This window comes from Cucumis melo, chromosome 6, assembly GCF_025177605.1.
Source record: "Cucumis melo cultivar AY chromosome 6, USDA_Cmelo_AY_1.0, whole genome shotgun sequence".
NCBI classification, from domain to species: domain Eukaryota; kingdom Viridiplantae; phylum Streptophyta; class Magnoliopsida; order Cucurbitales; family Cucurbitaceae; genus Cucumis; species Cucumis melo.
The window spans coordinates 33,966,455-33,987,285 of NC_066862.1; the positions used below are offsets into that span (position 1 = coordinate 33,966,455).

Here is a 20,831-nt window from a genome sequence, read left to right on the forward strand (position 1 = left end):
TCGTCGGCAGATCTTAAGAAAAAGGTTTGTAAAGTCTCTGCCCTTGTTTTTCCTGCCTAAGCAAGCATTATGGCTGAAACCCCATCATCTTTTTCTCTAGCCACGTTTTTTACATTTTGTTGGCATAAATGGTCATGCAAACCACTTTTTTTTATAGACAAAAACTATTTTTACCAAAGCAAGTATTTCCGTCGACAAAATGGAACTTCTACCAATGCAAAACTGATAACTTGTAGAAGTACAAGTTAATGTGACCTTTTAGGTAAAATAATGGAGACAAAACTTGAGGTAAATGACCAAAACACGTAGCTTCTAGTGTAAATTCATAAAGATAAGAGAATGCAACTTACATAAGTCACCACGATTGATTAACTATATTTTTAAGTGTTTTTATACGTAGGATGAACAAAAGAAGAAATGAAGCAAATTACAAGAAGAGCACGTTCAAGAACTTAGCAAGGAGAAGTTGCCTAGCAATTCACATCGTGAGGCATGGATGATGCATCTTAACACGAGGTGATTCGCTAGAAGACAAGATTGGTAGGTGTAGTTGATGTGACGCGGAACATCCTACTTTATGTGATTTGCAGAGTATAAGGATGGTTGTGCAGTAGAGCGTAATTAATTTGTCCGCCCAAATATGCCTACAAATACCTCCAACTTCACCATGTGCAATCTCTCAAGCTGAGGGGGACCTATTATAGGGCCAATGGAAGGAAAGTTTTAAAATCCTTCCACATCTGTAGAAGTTCCTCTTCCTTCACCTCTTCTTCAGTCAACTTCTGAGTTAGATAGAGAAGCTCACCAACCATTCTCCTAATTTGTAAAAGAGTTAAGGAATACAAACATTAATGCATTCTGCGACTCGACACCTTTCTTTACTTTTCATTTTTGTATATTTTAATGTATTATTTGATTGTTATTATTCCCATGGCTGAGACACTTACATTTATGAATACAGTGCATATTAATCTATTGGTATTATCTCATCTCTTTACTATTCATCATCTTGTTGAAAATGTTAGAAGTGGTTGAAATATGTATTATGTACTTGATACGAATTTTCTAATTGTAAGACTCATCGTGTTCAGCCTGAGCTTAGTCCAATCGTCTGATTCTCTTTGAGAGAAGAAATATACGATCAGGCATTCGTCGCCAACTACTCGAGAGAGCAAGTAGCAACGACCTCTCATTAAACTTGCACAGAAGGGAGTTATCCATTATGGCATTTTGCCTCCATCATTTGTGTCTCAAAAGGAGAACAAGTGTGGTGTTTAGGTGCCGAGAGGTTGCTCACCTTAATTAAAGAGGAAAGATGATGCTTATAAGTAAGGAAACCTAGATATACATCATGTGATTAATCCTCATCATTTGTTTCTTGAAAGGAGAACAAGCGTGGTGTTTAGGCACCGAGAGGTTGCTCGCCTTAATTAGAAGATGGTTAAACGATCTATATCGCATCTGACATGGCTTAAATTCCCTACAATGCGGAGACTTTCCTACACCTTTTTTAATGCAAGTTGGTTCACATTCCAAGATTATTTCATTTCATTTCAACGCACCTTCTACAGAATCCTCATTGTAAATATTAGGATTTAGTATACTTTTACTTTCATATTGAATAGATTTATATCGCTTCAGTCTTTATGACTAAGTTTGATAGAAATTTTCTGTGTTCAGCCCTGGCTTACCCAGGAAACATTATTTCGCTTCGCTTACACTTGGACATATGAGATGAAAACTTGTACTCGACGTAGAGTTAGAAGAAGTAGTAACGACATGGTAAGGTAGTGTGCCTAAAGACAAAGTTAGCACTTTTTTTATTGCATAATCTTGTCTTCTCGCGTTGCAAGTAGTAGAAATAAAACCTTAAATGATAGATCACTAACGAAATTATTATTAAGCTAACGAGAGGCGCAGAATCAATTCAGTACTCCATCTCGCGTGCAATATGTGAAGGGAATGTGTGAATAAATAATTCAACCAAAAATTTGTTTGCATAATTGGATATCTGTCCATATATATATAAGAGACTTTCTTGGATAGAAATTGCAGTTTTTGGCCTTACGTGATAAATCCATAGACAACTTTCCTTGCATGCACAAAACATCGCGCTAGAGTTTTATAATTGCCCAACATATTTATGACAACACAAAAAGAACATGGGGAAAAACTATTTTAATTAATTTGTTCCACATTTACTATTATATTATTATTATATTCTTCTAAATCAACTTTCAAATAAAGAATTCAATTTTCTGTAACAAATTTTATCCAACATCGCCACAAGAAAATTAAAAAAGAAATACTTAACCATTAATACTTTGACCAGAATATACCGAAGTAGATTTATTTAGGGCCTATCTGCTGCATGAGCTATTAGATTTCATTTTGTCACCAAAATGAACAAAAAAAAAAAAAAAAATGCTAAACGAAACAAAATAGTTAGCTCAATCAGTTGGTCTTAGAAAAAAAAGTCATTTCTAAAGCATGACATTCAAATATGATATGCTATATATCCACTCGATACCTATCAAAATTGTCCAAAAGGTGCATATTAAAGTGCATGTCGTCTTTGAGAAAACAATCAAGGTACCAGAAAAACTGTCTAAAAAGTTTCAAACATAAACCCGAATTTTTTAATTAATAACAAGAAAGAAGATGAAACAAAATACAATGTCTTACTAAACTATCATATTTTGGCGTGGTTTGATTTTAAAAAGATTAGGGATTTTTTTTTTTTTTTCCATGGATCACAGGTTTTCAACAACTTTTCATATTTTGCTGGAGCTCTGAATTCAAAATTCTATTATAACTTTAACACAATCTTGTATAATTCAAGAACTCATTATCTTATGTTCTTTTCTTTTTTTACAAATAAAGGTTCCTTTGTTCAAATAAAAAAAAAATATTTTGATTATTTTTCTTCCGTTGTTGCATAAACGAATGGATCAGGTTCCAGAGGAGAGATGGGGAGAGAAAGAGAGAAAGGAGAAGGTGAAAATAAAAGGGAAAGGGGAAGAAAAAATTAAAAAAATAAAATAAAAGGGGACTAAATTAGAGTGTTGATTTTGAAATTTCAATCGTCAAATAGGACACTAACTTCAAATCTCTTAAACCAATAATGCATTCATAAGCATCTACCTTGAAAATAATAAATAAATTAATTAATTAACTTGTGATATTAATTTTTTTGAAAAATAGAAGAGGTAGTTATTAAAATAATTTCTTCTTATTCAAGATGGCCAAGATTTTTGAGAAAATTAAGAAGAAGACGTAACGATAAGGGAGATGAGATCAACAAAGTAACGTAATAATTGAATTTAGTATGTTCTCAAAAAAATAAAAGTAATTAATTTAATTTAATTGTAAAGTATGAATCAAGTGGTAGAATATGAATAGACGTATTCACGTTTTCTTGAAAAAGAGCACTAATTATGAGTGAAAACCTATGCAGTGGGCAAATAAATGGCTTGATCATGGTCAAAAGTTTTTTATATTTTAAATTTCCGTAACAATTTAGTTTCTTTAACTTTACTATTTAGTAATGATAAAATTTGTAATAATTTAATTGTTATTGTAAAATTATTACACAAACAAAAAGGTAAGATTCAATAGGTTCTACATATTTAATTTAATGCCAAACAATGAATATTGGTGACTAGGGAAACTAAATTTTTTTTTCATACGTTCTTTAGCCTTCTTCCTCTCTCATGATGATTTGATCCTTCATATTCTCCTCTCTTTTTTTACTCATGTGTGTTTATATATATATTCTCTTAATCAATGTCTGTCTCTAAAGAATTTATAATCACAACATTTAGAAGTTTAAAGAGATTTAAGGAAGAATTTAGTAAAAAACAATGGAAAGTAATGATGATATCTCAATCTCAAACTCAATGAACTCCATTGAAACAGTGATTAAAGCGGTGGAAGCATTACCAGATATGGATGAAGATCTTATTTTAGATGCCTTTGATTTCCTAATGGACAACGAAAATAAAGCCAAGGTCTTTATTTCAATGGATGCCAAATTGCGAAGAAAGTGGTTGATCAAGAAACTTCGTCCCCAGCCTGAGGTTTTTTTTTTCAATTATATATGCTTTGTTTAGATCTCTCGGAATATGTTGAATCTATTATCTGGTATTTTGAACGATGAATCATGTCGATTGTCTTGCTGTTATGTACGTTTATAGGGCTTTAGAGTTTAAGAGAGTGCATTCCTACATTAATCCCCAGAGGTGCCATTATTTTGTAATTCTTACTATTATCTCTAGTTAAATTTGTTGTTCTTGTATAGATGTAATTAGCACATCCATTTGTTGACTATCTACTTTTACGATTTCTATATTTTTTATTTTTTGTGGATTTTGTAACAATATAACTAAAAAATTACATATGGGTTTTTCTTATTTATTCTCCTTGCATTCATGCAGATGCAAATCTTTGTGAAAACTTTGGAGGGGAGAAAGATGAGTTTAGATGTTTTAACGACGGATACAATTAATGATGTGAAGGCTAAAATAGAAGCAAAAGAAGGGTATCCTCAACAACAACAGCGATTGGTTTTTAATGGTTGGAAGCTTGATGATGATAGAACCTTAGGTAGCTGTGGCCTCTGGAGTGGCTCTTCCTTGCACCTGATTCTCTGTGTGTGTGATTGATCAAACTGTCTCTCTTTTATAACGTACCTATTCTTAATTATATGTATTGTTCAAGAACTAATTGAATTTGTGGTGAATGAAGTTTGAGAGATTTTGTGTTACTATTGCTGAAGCTCTTGAGTTGATATGATTAAACCAGCGCAGTTCTTTGTTAATTACTTTCTTTTCTCGAACACAATAAGAATAGAAGGTTTGAACCATATACTCTTGATTGCTATGGACATATAATGTCTTAGTTTTTAGAATAATTATATGATTATTATTTTTTTTTCCATATCTTAGTTTTAGAGGTGATGCATTATATTAATAACTTTTTGAAAAGATGGCTGAAAAATATTCTCTACTTTAGTTTTTCGGGGAAAACGTTAGTTGGTTTCAGAAATACCATTGTTCATTTACTTGTTTTTAAACTCTAGAAAAAGGTCAGATGGATGAAAATTTTGTCAGTCGTAACTTAGTATTGTGGATGGAAATCGTTATTTACACCCTATTTCACTTTCATTTCTTGGTTCTCTCTCTCCCACTCCCTATTTTGATTCATGATCTAACGTTTCCTTAATTCTAACGATTTTCTTTAATACTTTCCAACTCACTTGAAGGAGTCCTTTCATTTCTCAATTATGTTGGTAATGTTCATACGTCATTCAATATTTAAGCTAACAAGAATCATGGACAATAATAATAAAACCGAGGGGACTTTCTCTATATATTTTTGAGTTAATTAGGGCGCGTTTGATAAATTTTTTTGTTTTTTTTTTTGTTCTTGTTTCTCATTCTTACCCAAATTTCAAGGAGCATCTCTCAAAATTGGGCAAATGTTGAGGAATTATGGGAACGGTTTCTCCTGGTTCTGTTTTTGTTTTACTTGAATGTATTTCAAATTTATTTACTAAAATCTCTAGTTGGATCAGATGACAAAAAAATTTACAAAAATCAGCCCATAACACATTTTTTTTTGCATATTGCAGATATGATAAATATGACAAATAATTAGATATATTATAAAACAGATGGTTATTAAAGGACTATCCGCTTTTATATTTGCTACTTTTACAATTTAAAAAATATAGTGACATGAGCCCTATTATCATAATGTTTTTTACTATTTTTGTAAACACCCCTAATTTAAAAACAATTTTTGTCCTTTAAGTCATGGATTCAATTCCCAACACCGGTGATGTTTTCATTTTTTTTCTTTTATTAATCTTTTATGTTAATATTTCATATTTATATTTGCAACATGTTCTACTTTGCTCCCTAAACTTTTAAGAGTTTTTTATCACAAACTTTTGTAAAAACTTGCTTTGGTTCCTCCTGTTATAATTTTATTGACTCTTTAATGGAATAATGACTTCACTACAAGAAATCAGGGTTCTCTCGACTCAAGCTTGCGTCGACATAAACACAATGACATCGGGCAAAGATCGTCGACGTACAGGACCTCGTTAAGAAGGGAGTCATTAGTAATGCGTTGGGGGAGGAATTTCCGACATGTACATCGGGAATGCCTTTCTTCCAACGCACCTATTCCCAATGGATGGATGGCGTTAGAAATAGGGCATTGCTGACATTCCGTTCCAAACGTTGGGAGAAAGGCATCCCTGACGTCGTCCTTCAGCGTGTCGGGAGAAGGTTTCCCCGACACGTTACTCATGACGTCGAGGGAAGAAAACCATTCTCGACACCTATTATGCATCGGAAATTATTTCAATTTATTTTTTTCAATTATTATAGTTCTTTTCATCGAGCGGTACTCTTTTGATTTTGATTCGATTTAAATTGAATAAAATTCTCTGAAAAGCAAAACACAAAATTAATAAATAATTATTAAAATACCAAATTGTAATTTATTGGGGAAATTGCATAAGATGACAAAATATTTAGAAAAAAGCAGCCCATATCACATAAGAGTTATCCGCTTTTAAATTTGCTACTTTTGCAATTTAAAAAATGTAGTGACATGTGCTCTATTTTCATAAGTTTTTTGCTATTTTTGCACAAGCCCCATTTATATATTAGAAAGTATGTAAATGTTAACGTCGAACAATTACAATTTTTTTAAAGAAATTATATAAAACAAAAAAGAATGCATTGTCTCCTAATCGTCGCAGACGCCATATTCCTACAAGTCTACATCTACAACATACGACATAAAAGTAAAATTAGATCTATATTGCTTCTAACAAATTAAACAACTTAAAAGTTGAAAAATACATACTACCTAGTGTTCAAGGTCTTCTTTGTGCCCGACTCATTTCCTCAATCATCTTCTTCATTCGGACGGTTTTTTCATTTCTCGGTCATGCACCTCCAATATTTTTCGTTGTTCTTCAATTAATCATTGTACATAGTTTTTATGGCTTTTTGCATATTTGTTTTTAACATTTACTATTTTTATTTGTATTTTGAACCTTATTGAACCATAACCGTATTTAAATTTTTGTTCAATTTGACATTTTATATCGGTATTTACTAATTTATTGTTTAGTTTCTATAATTTAATATTGCATAAAGCGTACTACATTTTAAAAAAAAATGCGAATATTGCAATAGAATAAAAAAATATTTCAGAAAAAAAAATATATATATTTAAAAGATTTCTCAATGCACCACAAACATCGGAACTAGGGTATATATCCCGATGCACCCAAGAAAGCGTCAGGAACATGGTTTCCGACGTCACATCAACATCGTACATGGATTGTTTTTTACGCACGGTCAATGACGGAAAGTCTACCGTCGGGAGACATATACTCTCGACGCCGTGTTGGTGACACATCGGGAATTTGTCTCCCAATGCATTTCTTTCGACTCTCTTTCTAACATCTCTTTTGGCGTCAAGAACTTATTTTTCGACGTATTTTACACTTCTTCTAAAACTTTTATGCATGAGGAATAGCCTCGCTTCTTGTAGTGCTCTTTAGTGTGCATGTCTTGCTTATATGAAGACGAAGAACTGCAACCACTCTTTCAAGACTTGGACTTATTGGGCCCCAACCAAGACCTCTTTAGTAGCCCGGTTGTCTACCCAAAACGGTATCGCATATCTCATTCCTGGACAGTGGTTGAGAACCTTCTAGGATGGGATGGTACTAGAGTTTGAACATTTGATTATGCATCAAAAGTTTGAAATTATGAACTCAAATTAAAAGTAGAAAATAAAACAAAAGATTTTCTTAAACTTACATGCGCATTCATGACGGTCTGTGAAACAAATTGGTCACTCCTAACGTGTATTCCTATGAACAACTCCACACGGTCCACTGGCTGACCTTGTTGTTCAGTCAGCTCATGCTGTCATTGCAAGAATGACTTGGACCCACTACTATGGTTTACGGTTACTTCTATTTAGCAGCCTTGTTGGTCTTTGATTACTCTTACATGCAAACATCTTTTAAAACTATACATGCAGACAAAAAAGAAAAATGAATTAATTAATGTAGTAGCAAACACCTAAAATGCTCGACTTAACTAATGATTGCATAGGAAGTGCTAATCTTCCAAAGGTCCAACCAATCTGTGCGGTGGGTCGGCACGTGCTTGTTCAGGGTTGTTGTACTTTTTAAAATGTCTATAATAGTCTCTCCTGAACTATTTGAAAGATGTGAGCATCTAATGCTCAACAAATCTATTAAGTGCTTGATTTGTGAAATCAAGAACGGAATAATGCTACAAACTAAAGAACAAATGGATTAGCTAGGTTTATACATATGTATGTTTAAAATAAATGTGAATTAAATTACTGAAGTTACCTGTAGAGAGCCCTTGACCACCTCGATGTATTCTGGCAGAACGTCAATCCACCTAAGATAGCGAACTGGAAATGTGTCTCTCACACATACACCAATGGTGTTGCTGAAACAAAGAATAACATGTAGAGAGATTGACTTTTTCGATCCTAAGGTGATGGTGATCAAAATCTTCCCATTCTTATGGACATATCTCTTCAACTTTATGTTTAGGGAGTGTTGAAGTCTCTTAGGAAGAGTGGGTTGAGCCCCATCTAAGGAAACAAAAAATTTAATTTGCAAATTATAATCAAAGTAACAAGACTAACCTGAAGTGTCGCCCACTGAGGATGACCTTGCATTATCGTTATTTAGAATGTCATCGAACTCTAGAAACATATCATCTATCTCCTGAAAATTGATAAAGAATAATGACATAGTACTTGTGGACATGAAAACCAAGATTAATTAAACAAATGATAATATTTCAAACTAAATAATCTAAAAAAAGGAAAAAAGAAATATGTGGATATGTGGTCTCCTGATATTATTCGTCGTTGCTTGATCCAATTTGAGGTGATATTTGTTTATCATCATCGTTTATGAAGTCGTCAACGACATGACGCATAATGGATCTTTCAACCACTATGGGATCAACATGTAGAAGTTGATATAGCAAAACATGACAGTCGTGTGTTTTAAGACCTGATATTTTCTGTCTCTGTCATTCACCCATCGTGAAATATTGTAAATGAAACCATTGGAAAACTTAACTGATTTAAGTTACTTGTAAAACGTAACTTGCTTGTTGCTATTCAACGTATAACTTGCATGTGGCTTCATCAATTTGTTACCGACTTCAATCAGGTATAAATCCTTTCTTATTTTCAAATCTTGTAGGTCCAACCGAGCATCCATGGTATCTTTTGTTTTTCCTTCAATCTTCAACAATGTACCAACGAAGTTGTCACAAACATTCTTTTCAATATGCATTGCATCCGGTTTATGAAGTAATAGTAGCCTGGACCAGAAATGTCCTTCGAAAAAGATACTTCTCTTAGTTCAATTTAGAACTCGCTTTTTTTTTCTTATCTTTCAATGGTTGTTCTAAGATTTCATGTCCATTCATTACCACTGGAAGAGCCCTATGCTCTATTCCCAAATTGATTAAATCCATCTGAAGCTAATCCTAAATGAACGTTCCGTGAATCTGAAGCAAAATTGAAAAATTCACAATCAAAATGCTTCCATCCCTCTACATCGGCTCGATTTCTCAACACATCCTCTGCTTCATCTACATTGTGCAAAAGGTACGATCATTAAGCGCGAAAAGTTCATGATCTCTATCATAGGAAGAGAAATTTCTTGCACATTAGTACATCCTGAACAATGTAGATGAAATAGCGGAGTACCGCAAGTACGTACTTTCAACTCTATACTTCACTAGCACTTTAAGTTTTTGTTATGTTATAGTCGTCACAAAGACTCACAACTATGTACTTTAAGAAACACTTGAGGTTGATACATCGTCAAGCTCAAAGCGCTACCAACTTATTCAAAAGACATCAACAACCATTTCCTGATTGGTTTAGAGATCATGTATGTAAAGTACATGAATTTTAGAATTGATATATGCTTATTTTAGAATTCATATTCATTTAAATCAATTTTAGGTTATAGAAATGCTTGAGAGAGAACCTTTCTCATGATTTCTTCTCACTTGCGATGGAACCTTCACTTAACATTTGGTTCTACAGTGGATGCATTTTTGGTGGGGTACGATTTCACACGATAGAGCGTGATTTCTGATGCACTACACAAAATAGTGGAATTATGGTAGTCGGGGAAAAGAGTAGCAGTGGACGCACCGACAACAATTTCTGCGGTGTATTAGATGAAGTTGTTTTCTGTCAATATCCAATGGGATGACTTGTTTGGTTATTCAAATATAAATGGTTTCGCACGGACAAGAACAAAAACTATAGGACACACGTGGAATGAGGGTAGAAATCAATCAACACATTTCATTTTTGGTTCCCTAAAGAACCAGTCATTCTCACTATCTAGTCACTTCAAGTCTTTACCTCGAGGACCCAAAAATGGTACGAATTAAAGATTTGTTCAAGTGATCTAAAATAAATGTATATGAGACGTGTTCGAAGTGGATGATGTTGAGGATAAACAACTGAATGTAATGAAAATCATTGTCAGACATTGTGTGGATAAACACATTGAGGATGACACCATGTGTAGACCCGACGTTCATCTTACAGTTGTGGAAAGACTAATTGTGCATTATTTCATTGACGACTTCATAAACGATGATGATGAACAATTATCTGTTCAAATTGGACAAGCGAAGACAAATAATAATGACGAATCACGTCTTCACATATATCTCATTTTTTATATATTCAATTTCAAGTACTCTCATTTGTTTAATTAATTTTGGTTTATATGTCCACAGGTAGTATGTCATTCCCTACCGGTTTCGATGAGACTAATGCTCTTTTTTGTTTTGAGTCGATGCATTTAATAACATAGATGGAACGTCTTAGGTGGACTACAAATCAGGTTAGTCGTGTTACATAAACAACTAATTGTAAACATGGAGTTCAGTTTATGATAGTCTTATGTTTTCATAGATACCTCTCCACCCAATACTCACACTCCTAGGAGATGGAAGCACTCCAGGAACTTGGAGTTAGATAGATACGTGCAGCAAAATGAGAAGATGCCCATATCCACGCTCTAGGATAGGATAAGTCGATCTCGCCACATGTCGTTCGCTTCAGCTATACCATCAGTGTGTTAATGGGAGATATATTTTCAATCTGCTTTCTTAAGTGGGCTAACGTTACTCTAGAGTACATCGAGCTTGTGAAGGACAACTTATAGGTAAGTTTTTAAATCACCGTACATATATGTTGCCTATGTATGTATATAGAAATCTAATTTTGTGTGTACTTTTCTTTTGTAGCAACGTTTCGTGTTTATTTCGCTGATCGAACACTCACTCAATTTGTTGAGCATCAAGTGCTCAACACATGGAAGGAGTTCAGGGAAGGCAACCATCACGGCCATTTTAAGTAGTTCAGTGATCCTAAATAAGCACGTGTCAACCCACCCCCAGTTGAGGAATCGTATGGAAGATTGACACTTCTTTTGCGATTAGTACGTTATTCGACAGTTTTAGGTGATTTACATTTTTTAATGTTCTTCAATGATATTTTATTTTTGTTGCTTGCATGTAGGTGCAATCAAGAATCAATATGACTACTAGAGCGAAGCAGCCCTACAACCACAGTAACATATCCAAGTCGTTTCTACAATAATAGCATGAGTTCGCTAAACAATGAGGTCAACCAGTTGATCAAGTGAAGTTGTTTAAAGAAATACACGCTCAGGGTGGCCAGTTCATTTTGCAAGTGGTCGCGGATGTGCATGTAAGTTTATGAAAATATTTTATCTTATTTTGTACATTTAATGTACGAGTTTTACTTAATTAAAAATTTTCTTGCACAATCAAATGCTGGAACTCTAGTCCTAGCCCACCCCAAAGGGTCCACAACCACTCTCTGGAGATAAGATATCCGAGGTAGTTTTGGGTAGACAACTGGGCTACTCAAAAGGTCATGGTTAGGGCATCAGACCAAAGTCCCGAAAGATTGCTGGAAGTTCTTCTTCATCATATGAGCAAGAGATGCACGCCAGGGAGGTTATTGAGCTAAACCTTGCCTTGATAGCGCTCAACAACTAATTGAAGAACAACGAAGAATGTCAGAGTTGCATGAGCAACGAATGGAAGAAAGTGCTCGAAAACACAAAGAAAGTGTCTAATAGATGGAAGAAATAAAGAAGATGATTGAAGAACTGAGTCGGGCAAAAAGAGAACCTTGATTGTATTACGGTATGTATTTTTCAACTTTTACGTTCTTTAATTTCTTATCGGTGATATATATCTAAATTTAATTTCATGTCATTGAGGTTAAGAGCCTTAGGGAAACTAGCATTTGTGGCACTTAAAAGAATTATTTTTTAGTTTTTATTTTTCATGTAATTTATTAACCTACAGATGTGTACATTTTCAATACTTGAATTAATATTAAAATAGTTTGATTTGGTATTTCAATAAATTTTTATTAATTTTACGTTAGTTGTTTTCAGAATTTGATTGAATTTTAAATCCAATTACAATCCAAAAGTAAAAAAAAATAATAATAACAATAATAAATAGATAAAATAATAATAAATTTAAAAAAATTATAAAAACTTTTCCAGGATGTTGTTCGTGCATTGGGAATAGTAACCTATACCGACACCGCATCGGGCCAATATCCTTCGACACCACGTCGATCATTCCCTATTGCAGACGTGGATGTCGGCGTCGGTAATACCCTATTGCCGACACATTGATCAGACGTCGGAAGTGGTCTTTTCCTGACGTTTTGTATCTGTCTGCGAAGCCCCGCGTCGGTGAAAAGTAATTGTCGACGTCGTCCTGTTTGCACGTCAGTTTTGCTTCCTCTGATGCATTACTACCGAAATTTGTCCGACGTGGTTTGTTATTGTTGTTGCCAATGCATGTATGTGTGGGAGAACCCCTAATTCTTTTAAGCATGGTCTTCAAATTAATCCATGGTGCTTATCTTCTCTCTTTTTTTATTTTCAATTACACATCTTATCCAAAAATTAAACTCAATCCCATGTTTTGAAATTCAACCTCGACCTAAACTTTTTTCAGTACTATAAGAAAGAGTAAACGAAAAGAGAGCTTTTATGATATCTTATATAAAACTAACTTTTTCTAATTTTAAATAACATTTAATTATTTTTAAATATCTAAGTAAAAATAGTTCGAAAATTTTGAAAAAGTATTATAAATGGAAAGTTGCTCAATTATTTAACAATATAACTAAAGTTCAGGTTCTATCATTCATAGACACCAATAGACTTTATCAATGTCTATCCATTGTGCTTTGTTAATACAATTTGAAATTTTGTTATATTTCTTTGAATATTTGTTCTATTTTGTTGTATTTGAAAATGTCCCCATTTTAAATCTACTTTTAAAATTCAAGAAAAAAATGTACATTTTAAAAATTCAAAAATGAATTATGGAAACTAAAAAGGTTTCTAAAACTTAGATACCAAATTTACATATGGATCGATATTTGAAAATTAAAAGGTATTTTTCCTATTTTTTTTATCTTTGGTGATCGAGAATACACCAAAATAATATGTGAAATCATTCAAAGAATAGGTAACTAAGAAATAAAAATGAGAAAACATGCAAACACACGTAGGATTACCTCAACAAGAAAAGGAGCAAAAGAGGAAAGAAAAAAAGGGAGAAGATCTAGAAAACCATAAAAGAAAAAAAATGCTTTTTAACAATCATTTACAAAAGAAAAAAAAGGTCTTCTAAAAACTACAAAAAGGTGACAAAATATTTACACTATATAGAACAATTCTAAAAACAGAAAAATTGCACAGGCATATCATGGAAAATACCAAAAATGCCCTGTCAACTACGCCGTCAACAACGCACGTAATATATTTGGTACACGATCGTTTATATTTTGACTATTGTTTGTTACACAATCGTTTAATTTGATTACATGATTGTTTTGATTTAGTTACACGATCATTTAGATTTTGGTAGCCAAATCTAAACGATTTATTTTTTAAATTATCTGTGCACAATCGTTTAGATTGACTAAACGATTTTTTGTAAGATTCTTTTGGTACAAGATTGTTTATTTTTTTTGTACATGATCATTTAGATTTGGCTACCCCAATCGAATCGAGTTTTTGTAAGATTCTTTTGGTACATGATCGTTTAATTTTTGGTATACTATCGTTTAGATTTGACTATTTTTTTTTACACAATCGTGTAGATTTGGGTTAAACGACGTCTTTTTCCATTCTTTTATATTTAGTACACAATCTTGAACAACCAAATAAAAGTTTGAAAAAAAAATAGATCTTTTATATTTGATACACAATCTTGAACACAAAAAAAAAAAATGAAAGACAATGGAACAGACGAAGATGGAAAGAAAGGAAAAAAAAGAGGAAAAAACGATGGAACAGACGAAGATGGAAAGAAAGGAAAAAAAAGAGGAAAAAACGATGGAACAGACGAAGACGTGAAGAAAGGAAAAAAAAAAAAAAAAAGAAGAAAGACGATGGAACAGACAGAGAAGACGGGAAAAAAGGAAAAGAAGAAAGATGATGGAACAAACAGAGAAGATGGGAAAAAAAGGAAAAGAAGAAAGACGATGGAATAGACTGAGAAGGGAAGCAAAAAGACAAACCTTGAATATTTAAAAAATGGCTAACTTAATGGGCTCTGTTACATGCACCGTAAATATTTTACCGATTTTTTATATTTATGAAAATTTCCCTAAAAAGAATACCAACCCAATATAAAATGACTGAAGGAAAAGACTTGCCCATCATGTCTGCCACACAAACAAAATGATGAGATAGTTGTAATTAAAGCAATTAGATTTAAAGTATTAGCAATATAGTAACATTTTAAAATAATTGCATAGAAAAGTCTCTCGACGATAAAGATCTCTCACTAATAGACCATTTGCTATATTTAGCATTTTTTAATGTTGCTATTTATAAAATTGATACCCATTATAATTACTCTAAAATAATATACAAATAAAAAAAATAAAGTTTTACAATTTGCAATCTATATGGTTGGTAGAAAATTATAACTTCTAAATTATAATATTGTTTCTATGTAGAAGTACATCGTGCCACTATGTGTTTTGTACTCTAAGTGTTGTCAAGGTAACTACAAAACATCTATAGTATATATAAAAGTCTCAAAGTGAAAAAATATTTTTCTCTCCATAATACTCTTAAATTTAGTTTTGTATTCTAATTCATATTTTGGTTTTATGGTAAATTTGTTTTCAATTTTGTTTTTTTAATATATTAATTATAGAAGACTCTCTCTCTCTCACTTTTTTAGAAATTAAAGATCTTACATTAATTCTAATTAACAATATAGCTTTAAAGACTTGAAAGTTCAATTGTTTTTGTAACATGCATCTTCAACTTTCACTACTATATAAGAGATTCCTTGATTTTTAAATTCTAATTAACAATACAACTTTAAATACTTGAAAATTCAAAAGTTTTTGTAACATTTCTTCAATTTTTACTGGTATATAAAAGACTTCCTTGAAATTTTTCTACCAACATTATTGAGTATGTCGAGAATTTGTCAAAAAGATTTTATGAGATTATCTTTTATTAATAAGTTATTTAATTCCAAAAAGATAAAAGATCTTCCTTTATTTTAGGAATCTTGTATCAATATCTTTTTGAGATTATTCTTGAAGGAATTTATATATACTATGGAACTTATGGGTTTCGGTACGACTAATGACGCAAAGAGCAAGTGCAAAACATTAGTCGAGTTTATTGTCGACGCTGAAGCTACAAGCGAAAAGAAGGTAGTGCGACTTATTATCTATGATATCAACATGTTGATCTGTGATGAACTTAATAATGAGTAATGTGAAAGATGAAGTAGGGATCACGAGGTTACCTTAAACTCAAGGAAGCATGAATACATCATCGAGTAGATTCAATCATATGTTCAGAAGGAGCCTGAGTACTTAAGTTATTAAGTATATTAAGATAGTCATATATTTGGGCAGAAACCACTTGTTGTATGAATGTATATTGATTATTATGAATCTAAATAATATTACTCATCTGAGCTGTGCACAACTCCCTAGATGTTGGCAGTATTTGTCGAACTGTGTTACCAAAGTTCTATGTGTTATTTTCTTCTGCTATCCCTTTTGCTATTACAACAATTAAATACTTTAGAATTAACTAAAGATTTATTTGATTATCTCATCACGTTTTTCAATTGGTATCAGAAAAGGTTGTTAATCCATGGAGATAATTAGGAAAGGTCCTTCAAACTCTCGTCCTCCTGTACTTGATGACAAAAATTATTCATATTGGAAGCCCTGCATGATATTGTTTCTCAAAACTCTTGATGGACGGGCTTGGAGAGCTATTGTAGCTGGATGGAAACCACCAATGATCACCATAGATGGTCATTCTAATCCTAAATCTAAAGTTAATTGAACTGATTTTGAAGAAGAAACCTCCCTGGGAAATTCTAGAGCCATTACTATTATCTTTAATGGTGTTGACTTGAATGTGTTTAAATTGATTAACTCTTATAGCTCTGCCAAAGAAGCTTAAAAAATATTGGAGGTTGCATATGAATGTACTACAAAAGTTAAAATATCCAGGTTACAATTGGTAACCTCAAAATTTGAAGCTTTAAAAATGTCCGAGGATGAGTCTGTAGCTGAGTATAATGAGAGAGTTCTGGAAATAGCCAATGAATCATTCAACCTTGGAGAAAAGATTCCAGATAGTGTGAAAAATGTTGCGTTCTCTGCTTGGGAAATTTGACATAAAGGTTATAGCTATAGAGGAAGCACATGACATAACTAAGCTAAAAATGGATGAATTGTTTGGGTCTCTTTTCACGTTTGAGATGACCATATCAAATAGAGAAAATAAAAAAGGTAAAGGTGTTGCTTTTAAATTGGTATATAAAGAAGAGCCAACTGACAATAAATCACCAAGTGAAGCAAATGTAAATGAGTCTATAGCTCTTATGACAAAACAGTTTTCTAAAGTGGTAAAGAAGTTCAGAAATATGAATACAACTAGATCCAACTTTAGGAACTCAATTAACTTCAGAAGAAGAGATGTGCAAGTTATAATAGAAGGGATAATGAAAATTTTAACAAAAGGGATGTTGACAACTTTCAAAGAAGAGATGGTGAAGGTAGAATTTTCACATGTAGGGAGTGTGGAGGAGTTGGCCATTATCAGGCTGAATGTCCTACGTTTCCAAGAAAGCAAAAGAAGATTTTTTGTGGTATACATTATCTGATGAAGACATTAATGATAGTGAAGAAGATGATGGTGGCACAAATGCATTCATAGTAAATATCACCGAGACTGACTCTACGACTGAAGATGAAAGTGAAAATTCTGAAGAAGAGAGTGATAATGAGTTGTCCTTTAAACAGTTGAAAATTCAATGGAAAAAGGATTCAAGCCAAAACTATATAGAAAGAAAAGATACAAGGTCTGTTGGAAGAAAATGAATGACAACTGTCTATTATATCCTCACTGAAGCTAAAATTGAGGGAGGTTCAGAATAAATATGATCAAACTATGAAATATGTAAAAATGTTAAATTCTGGGTCTAAAAATTTAAATCAAATACTGAGTTCAAGACAATCTAGTTCCAACATATATGGTCTTGGCTTTGACGCATATGTAAAGAACATTGGTCAGACAACTGGGATAAAATTTGTTTCTGCTACAGTAAACATCAAAGTTGAACTACCTGTTGAAACAAAAGCTGTTAGCACTTCTACAAAAATAATTGGGTATTCCATTATTGTGGTAAAAAGGGTCATATCCAACCATTTTGTTATTCTTATAAAGACATACAGTTCGATATCAAAAAGCTACACATAATTCACACAAGCGCAAGCCAAATTCATCAAGAGGCAAGAGAAGTTATCAGGAATGAAGAGTCAAGAACTCTAAAAATTACAATATTGCCTTTACAACAATTCAAGCTTCAATTGATGCTTGGTATTTTGATAGTGGATGTTTCAGACACATGACTAGGAACAAATCCTTCTTTTCTGAGTTAAAAGAGTGTGCATCTGGACATGTTACTTTTAGAGATGGTGCAAAAGGAAGAACCATAGCAAAAGGTAATATTGAGAAGTACAATCTATCATATCTAAATGATGTTCGATATGTTAAAGGGCTCAAGAAAAATCTAATTAGTGTTAGTCAATTTTGTAACCAAGGTAAATTGTAAATTTCATCAAAGATAATTGTGTAGTGACTGATGCAAATAAAAGAATTCTTATGCATGTCTGTAGACAGACTGATAACTACTACCATTGGATATCCAACAATTCTAATGTTTGCCACTCAATGAAAGAAGATCAAACTTTGTTATGGCACAGAAAACTGGACATGCCAGCTTAAGAAGTATTTATAAAGTTGTAAAAAATGAGGCTATCATAGGAATTCCAAACATTGACTCAAAGAGCAAGTTCTTTTGTGATGACTGTAAAGTTGGGAAACAAATCAAAACATCTCACAAAAGTATGAAGGAGTGTTGCACGAACATATTTTTAGAATTGTTGCACATGGATCTCATGGGTCCCATGCAAACTGAGAGCCTTGGAGGAAAGAAGTATGTGTTTGTAGTTGTGAATGATTTCTCTCGCTTAACATGGGTAAGAGTTCTCTCACTTCGCTTAGGTAAGATTTCTCAAAGGAAAATTTGATACTACTAAAGTTTGCATTAGTTTATGTTTGAGTTTACAATGTGAACAAGGGAAAAATATTGTTCGAATCAGGAGTGATCTAGGAAAAAATTCGAAAATGTGGAACTAAATAATCTCTATGAAGCAGAAGGGATTCATCATGAGTATTTAGCTCCATTAATTCAACAATAGAATGGAGTAGTAGAGAGGAAAAACAGCAACCAGCTACAACTATTCCTCCTGTCCTACTTAACTCCTCCTCAAAATTTTCTCTAAAAGTTCAATATTTAGTATATGAAGATGGAAACTCATTTGAAGAAGATTGAGTGCACCTAAAGAGAGACTAAAGATGTAGTTCATTTCCTAACTCCTTAACTCAACTAGCTATGCATACTCAAGAAGAAGGCAACCTTATTTATTACTTTTCTTTTTTCTTAAGTAACATAGGAAATAGAAATGGATGGAGTGTGTTAGATCACATGAACCTAATCTTTCTAATTTCTATGAATATATATTTCTTTTTCAATAGTATATATAAAACCATGGATGAGAAGAAAGTTTTTGTTCCAATTTTATCCTTTCATTATAAGGTTTTTCATTATTATTTTGGTGGCAATTTTGTCATTTAAATACAAAAATTATTGTAGTTAATTGTTAAATTAAATTAATTATTTTTTTAGTTATTTTATGAATATAATGGTTGCATATTATGATGAGAAAATTTTCATAAACATAACAAACCACTGAAATATTTACGGCCCGTGTAACAAAGCACATGAAGTTAGCCATTTTTTATATATTCCAAGTTTGCCCTTCCGTCTTTCTTCTCTTCTTCGTTGCAATTTTTTTCTTCTTCTTTCTTCTTTTCTTTTTGTTTTTTTCAAATTGTTATTTGGTTGTTCAAGATCCTATAGACTTGACAAAAAACGTTGTTTAGATTTGGGTGAAAAAAAGTCATTTAGATTAGGGTAGACAAATCCTAAATAATCATGTACAAAAAAAATAGTCAAATTTAAAGGATAGTGTATAAAGAATCTTAAAAAAAATCATAGATTGGGATATCTAAATCTAAACTATAAAAAAATAGACGATCATGTAAACCAATCTAAACGATCGTGTACCAAAAGAATTAAAAAATCGTTTAGCCGACTCTAAACAATCGTACACCAAAAGAATCTTTAAAAAATAAACGACCGTGTATCAAATTTTAAAAAAAAAATAGTTTAGATTTGGTTAACCAAATCTAAACGATCGCGATCGTGTAACCAAATTTAAACGATCGCGATCGTGTAACCAAATTTAAACGATCGCGTACTAAATATATTACGTGCATCGTTGACGACATAGTTGATGGAACATTTTTTGTATTTTCCATTGTGGGTATGTGGGGGCTTTTTCTATTTTTAGAATTACTCTATACAGTGTAAATATTTTATTATTTTGTTATATTTTTTAAATGATCCCTTTTACTTTTATGCTGTTTAATTAATTAATTTATTATTCTCTCATTCCGGTACTTCTCTCTAAACGTAAGAAAATAACTCTCTCAAGTTAAAAAAAGTCACTTTTCTTACTAATTAATTCTCTTATTAAAACTTCTCTTTTCCTCGATCATTCCTTTTATATTTTTCTTTAACATTTTATCTCCCAACTATTCACGTTCCTTTCTCTTATTAACTCTTTTCTATCTTCCAACCTTTTCAATTTCCTCCCCTTTCAAATTTGTTTGTATAGCTATCTAATCTTATTCTTTTCTTTGATTCATACTTAAGTAGTAAAAATATGAAAAAAAATCAAATTATCATTTTCTTATATTCCCTTTTATTTTTTCACTTTTGTTGTATTTATTTATTACTATATAGAAATATGTTCGCACGTCTTTTTATGGATGTTTAAATCATGTAATTTTAGAATTTTTTTCTTAGAATGTAAACATGGGATCTAAATATGTTTGTATGTACTTTTTTGTGAGATTGTTTGAATCATATAAACATGAAAATCGGGGATCTTGGACACAATGAAAAGATACCTTCTTTGTTCATGTTTTTTTTCATTTAATTAATTTCTATTTTTTA

The 20,831-nt window shown here is 32.2% G+C and overlaps 1 protein-coding gene across 1 annotated transcript in view; it reads right to left on the reverse strand.

The window, feature by feature from the left end:
• Window positions 1–20,831, reverse strand: part of LOC103501611 (polyubiquitin 4-like) — a 127,502-nt gene that overhangs the window by 98,770 nt on the left and 7,901 nt on the right. The window lies entirely within an intron of this gene.